We start from the raw sequence: 6,000 nt of genomic DNA, 5'->3' as shown, positions 1-6,000 counted from the left end.
CGCTACTAATAGGAATGCAGAGTGCTAGCGGTAGTTTGGTGGAGGTCTGGGAATGTTCTTTGGTGTTTGGGCCCTTTAGTTCCAGTAAAAAATAATGTTAATGCTACATCACCCAAAAACAGTCATAAAACTGTACGCTTCCAACTTTGTAGGGGAAGGACCTTTCCTGTTCCAGCATGACTGTACCCCTGTGCACAAAGCGAGGTCCATAAAGACATGTTTTCCTTTGTATGAAGGAACTCCAGTGGTCTGCACAGAGTCCTGACCTCTACCCTACTTAACACCTTTGGGGTGAACTGGAATGCTGAGTGCGAGCCAGATCTTTTTGTCCAACATCAGTGTCTGACCTCACAAATGCTCCTTTGACTCAATGGGCACAAACTCATTCAGACACACTCCAAAATCTTGTAGAAAGCCTTCCTAGAAGAGTAGGGGAAACTCCATATTAATACCAATGGGCTGACTTCAGACCAGAGAAGCTTGCATACTATTTATTTATTTTTGTTATTTATAGACAGTTTGGATTAAATGAAAGGGTTATATTATTTAAAGAGCACTCTGGGTGTTGTATTACACTGAAGTTTTGATATAATTACCTTGTAATCTAGGTAATTAATTCCTTTAATTCTACGTCTAGCCCTAGTTTTTTTTTCACGTCTAGGTTTTTCACTAGAGATGGTCATTGCTGTGCGTATGATGTAAACTGAGGTTGTTTAGCATCCCATGTTCTCAGACTGATGATTTGTGCTAATGTGAACACAACAAAGGACCTCAGATTCCTCTAAAATGGCCCACAAGTGAACCGTCCTCAGAGACGCTTCATTTGGGGTTCATTTTGTGGTCCACTTGAGATCGTGTCTCGTGAAAACAAAGTTCTGCGTTTGTTTGTTTTTATTTCTAAATAGCTTGCTGCCCAAGTGATAGAGACATTGTGAAGAGTCGAGGCAACTACCGTGGTTATGGAATGGGATCCCTGCTAAAAAACAAAACAAAAAAAACCCCAAGCAATTTAAACCACCAACAGAATTTCTAATAGTTTCCACTACAGATACCATTATAAACCATCAGCTGTTAACCATTAAAATCATTAACATTACTGGTCATTAATGGTATCCACCAGTAAGTAGAGACCCACAGGGACCATTACAGTTTCCATTAAAACCAATACAATTCTCATTATTACCATTAAAACCATTATAAAATCTACAAGGGTTTTTATTTATATATATATATATTTTTTTTTTTCAGGATGTCTGACACACTTATAAAGTTGTGATGGTTAGGTGTCGGCATATTTTTGATCATATAGTGTACATAAATAAAGGAAGGCTGGACGCTGAGGTGATGAGGCCACGATACACACGCTAATCGTGTAGCAGCTGGCTTTACGGTTTTATTTCAGTGTTTTGTTTTTTTCAGCGTTGAACACACGTTCTGTGGTTTGGAACGGGTTTGACATTCTGATAGGTGAAGAAAAAAAACGACACGGGAATTGAGTAAAAAGGAAAATGAAGCTGAAAGTAAACAAAAATCAAAGCGCTTATATTGTAGGTATTACGGTTGCCGTTGAGAGCGGGCGCCATTTTAGCTCCCCTTCTACGGTGTTCATTACGGTAACCATTGCGCTCGTGCTGGATTGTCGTTTGCCAAATTGTGGTGCTGCGATGTGAAAGATTTCCTCATAAATAAACCGGGAACCGTGTTTTATTGTTTCTGTCCCGAAACTACAAAGGTAAGCGTTATGTTTTGTTATGTTGTTGTTCTTTTCACTGGGATATCATTCTGACCTGTGGTCCCTGGAAATGTTTTTTTCTTTTTAAAGGGGAAAAGTGTTAACAAATCGTACTTTTTTGTTTTGTTTTGTTTTTGTTTTTGTTTTGTTGTTTACCAGCATGTTATTGTCCACGTCGCGCGCGCCGCACAGATTTTACTTTGTAACGCGTATATGATCTCCGGAAATGTTTCAGTATGAGAGACTAAACTTGCACTGAGTTACATTGAACAGCTTTACACAACTTAACAATCAACCATGTGCAGGTCCTGGAGCTTCACAAACAACCTTTCCTTACTTTTTTCTCAACTAACAAATTAATCAAGTAATTAATCAATCAATCAGTCAGTTAATTAACACATTAATAAATTGGCATTTTATCATGATCCAGTTGAATCAGCAGAGGTCTTTTAGACAAGCAAACCATGCCGAGCAGGATCTAAACATGTTAGTGAAGGTCCTGGATATTCATTTGTCTTCACTTCATTTGTTTAAGATCTTGACTCTAATTAGATATACTTACAATATCAAGAATTATTATTATTATTATTATTATTATTATTTTTAATGTAGTTCCCAATATGTTGTTTTTTTTGGGTGGGGTGGGGATTAGTACAGGAACAGAATAGGCTACTTGTTATGAATCCATCCATCCAATCTCATTCATTTTATTCCATATAATATTCCAAATATAATCTCCATATTCATCCAGAGCTCAGGCGTTCGGTCAGTAGCCGATGGAGATCGAGTCCTCGCAGTAACTGAGCTGACTCTTTTTTTTTTTCCCCCCTTCTCTGGGGCATCGTTTGTGTCTGATGTTCACGTGAGATATGAATTGACTCAGTGACACACGTTTGTGGTACAGAAATACAGTGTTAGATCAAATCTGATACCAGTGCAATATCAGATCTTCAGTATGCGATTTTTGAGGCTAAATTGGTGTCATTCGGGCATCGTGAGGAGTATTCGGACGGGATTAGTTATCCTGTAAATGTGTGTCTTGCCAGATGACGTGTGTAGTGATTATCATCAGACGACGGAACGTCTTCACGATGCTAAAAATTCCATGTATACTACACACAGCTCATTTGAATGCAAAACCGATTGTTTCGGCCTTTCGTCTGCCTTTTAAAATTTTTTTGTAAGGGGTGTGGCCATGAGGTCACATGACCTTGACGTGTATGTAGGCTGTACCTGTGCTAGGAACTCAAGCGCACACTTAAAACCGCTGGAAATGTCGCTTCTCTGAGACGTCCTTCTATATTTTATCGTTCAGGGGGTTTACAAATCGATCATAATTACTACAGACACCAGCGTGTCCGGAAAACTAATCTCGTCCGAATAGTCTTTATGATTCTCTCGGGATATAACATCATTTTTATGGCATATAGAGGGGATGTATTTATATGACCTGGTGTTATTACAGCTCATTTATCGAAGGTAAAAATAAATAAATAAATAAAAATGTACTGGCATTACAGGAATAAAATATGGCGTTAGAAGTAGTGACTTTTTAGTTTATGTGAACTATAATAATACTTTGGAGATCTTCTCCTGGGATTCATTTACGTACCCAGGGTGAGAATATTGTCTTCAGTTCATTGATGGTGAAACCCGTGGGATGTTTTCACATCGATTAGTCCATTTGTTAATAAATAAATATAATATAAAAATGTAAAAAAATGCTGGTTGAGGGGCTGAAAACGTCCTCGTAAAACTCTTTCGTTGATTTCACAGAAATACAGTGACGGATAAAGTTAAACATTCCCTTTTAATAAGCGAACGTAGAAAATGAATCGCAAGATCCGCTCGAGCATGGCGAACATTTTGTGGATCACATCCAGCATTTATTTTCTCTTTTTATTCATCAGTTCAAACCTCCAGAACGTGAAACACCTTTGGCTCAGTTTGGGTCTCGTGTCCCAGTTTAGCAGGTCGCAATAAATTGAGAAAAAAACACTTCACAATGTGTTTCACAACGTGATTCACTTCCTGGAGTTGAGTCGTTTCTCTCCGTGGAGTTCACGTGGAAGTGGAGAAAGAACTCCTCGCTCAGAAGCTCTCGAGAGCGTACCCTGCCTAAAGAACCGCAGCGAGGCGGAGAACACACCAGGGCTCCGTTCAGATCTCCTAAACACTATGTGCGCATGTGAAAGAACCCTCTATGGTTCCACGGTCACAGCGATAGCGGCTTAGCTGCAGGAATTTGGCAACATTCTTCAGGTCTCGGTGAATTATTTACTTCCTGAAACGAGGGCAGGTTTGTGTTTGGACCGTCTGAATGTGAGGGAGGTCGTGACCTCGTCCAAGCTTTCCAATCGCCTCGATTTCTGATAATCATCACGCACTTGGACATCATTTCAGAGTAAACGTTCTCTTCTCAAGACTTGAAGTGCACTGTTTTAGAAACAAAAAAAAAACAACTTCATTTCAGATGGCGCAATTGCTGTTTCTATGGTAGCCATTATTTTTCAATTAACTGTGTGACCATGAATGGAAAATGGAAGCTCTTGGTTCTGCTGTGGCTCATCAGTGAGGGGGGGAAAAGTGAGTTTCTGCAGAAAGAAACGAAAAAAAAAATAAGTACACACTTTCCAGTGTACTGTGGTTTGGGTCGTTGCCTCGGAGGAGCACAAGGCCACTGATTGTGAGCGGGTCAGGTTTATTTCCTGCGCTCACAATGGCTGGAAATGGGCCTGTAACACGGCAGTAATTATGTAGTTATATTTAAAGTGACCTTAGCTTGATTTGAATCGAAATCCGTCCGCCGTCGGCGCAGAACAGCCGCGGGGAGTAAATCACACGGCTTCGTGTCGGTCCGACAGCCGGAGAGCCGGAAAACCTCCACTCCGAGCTGGCCAGGTTCTGGAGCAAAGCAACAAAACAACAAGTTCAAAATGAATGAATGAATGTCCTGTGTGTGTGTGTGTGTGTGTGTGTGTGTGTGTGTGTGTGTGTTTTGTCTCATAACTTCAGTATCTGTTACACTCCGAACACTGACGGTTTGCCTCGTATGCCGTTTGAGTCATTCCCCTGAAATGTCGACGGTGACGAACGTTAGCGTGAGGGTTCATCAGAGCCAACGAATCGCTCCCTCGACGTGTAGGCTAGCTGTGAAAATCACAGGAAGTCAAATCTAGTTTATTTTTTCTCACATTTTCTCTCCTTAAAGAACGTGACGCTCTGATGAGAAGACATCGCCTGCAGGTAAACAAGCCCTGTCACGTCCTGTCTCTTCATATGGTCAGTTCTGGTTTCGGAGTGCGCATCAGTGTGCATCACCGTGGAGTCTCACACAATGATGCACAACAGATCGAGTGGTTTAAAAAGCCCCTCCTTGGAGATCGTGTCCACCGGACGGTGCGGTAACCTGGGATGAACTGGAACATAGGGGGCAGGAGGAGGGAATAAAAAATCTCCTCCTGCGTTAGAAAGTAGTTCACTTGAAGATCGCGCGTTTTAACTTTTCCGTTGGCCGTGAATTTCCTTCACAATTCGACACGAGCTGAAGATGTCAAGTATTCCAGGTGAAACGCCTAGTTTCAGACGCTATGCGGACAGAAACACGGATTCATACCCCAAAACGCTGTTGAATTCTGATTGGTTGAAAATAGCTGATTAGCAGCTCTGATAGTAGCGCAGTTACTGAGTCTTTCAAATATAAACTTCAGACTAAAACTTTACACATTCGTTTGTCCAATTATATGAAAAGAGCCCGATACACCCACACACCAGAATATATATTATTCATTTAGGACTATTTTGTAGATAAAATAAACTAAGTATATAAACAGTAAACTGAAGAAAGTCATTGTCTGTGACGCTGGGTATCTGCTAAAGCGAGCTGCGTCGCATTACGTGCGTATGACGTCACGCGCCGTCGATTAGGAAACGTCTTACACTTCCGGTTAGATGATATTACCTTTCTAAAATCCACACACTAGCCGGTCGAGTACACAGTGCATAGTGTAAGTACACAACGTCATTTGGGACACAGCTTTAGTATGTACTCTCCGAGGCGTGTTTTCGGAACAGAAGTAACGTAGCGAGTAAACGCACCCCATGGTGCACACGGACCGTTGACCACGATTTTCATAATTGAATATTATCTATTTTATCTATCTATTAGTTGTTGGCGCTCTAGTTAAAATATATAAATATGGCAGCTAACCGGGTTAAAAAAAAAAAAGAAGTAATCTTATGTGTATTGTGATGTGTTTTATGTCCTA

General features: G+C 40.8%; 1 protein-coding gene across 1 annotated transcript in view; it reads left to right on the top strand.

Annotated features, from left to right (window-relative positions):
• The first annotated feature begins 1,590 nt into the window (after positions 1-1,590).
• tp53i11a (tumor protein p53 inducible protein 11a) overlaps positions 1,591-6,000 on the top strand; it is a 44,633-nt gene continuing 40,223 nt past the window's right edge. Inside the window, exon 1 of the mRNA XM_017478929.3 lies at positions 1,591-1,732. The gene's annotated coding sequence lies outside the window, so the exon portion shown is untranslated. The remainder of the gene's footprint in view (positions 1,733-6,000) is intronic.

The sequence above is a fragment of the Ictalurus punctatus genome, chromosome 10 (genome assembly GCF_001660625.3).
Source record: "Ictalurus punctatus breed USDA103 chromosome 10, Coco_2.0, whole genome shotgun sequence".
Lineage (NCBI taxonomy): Eukaryota > Metazoa > Chordata > Actinopteri > Siluriformes > Ictaluridae > Ictalurus > Ictalurus punctatus.
This window is presented reverse-complemented; position numbering and strand designations above follow the sequence as displayed.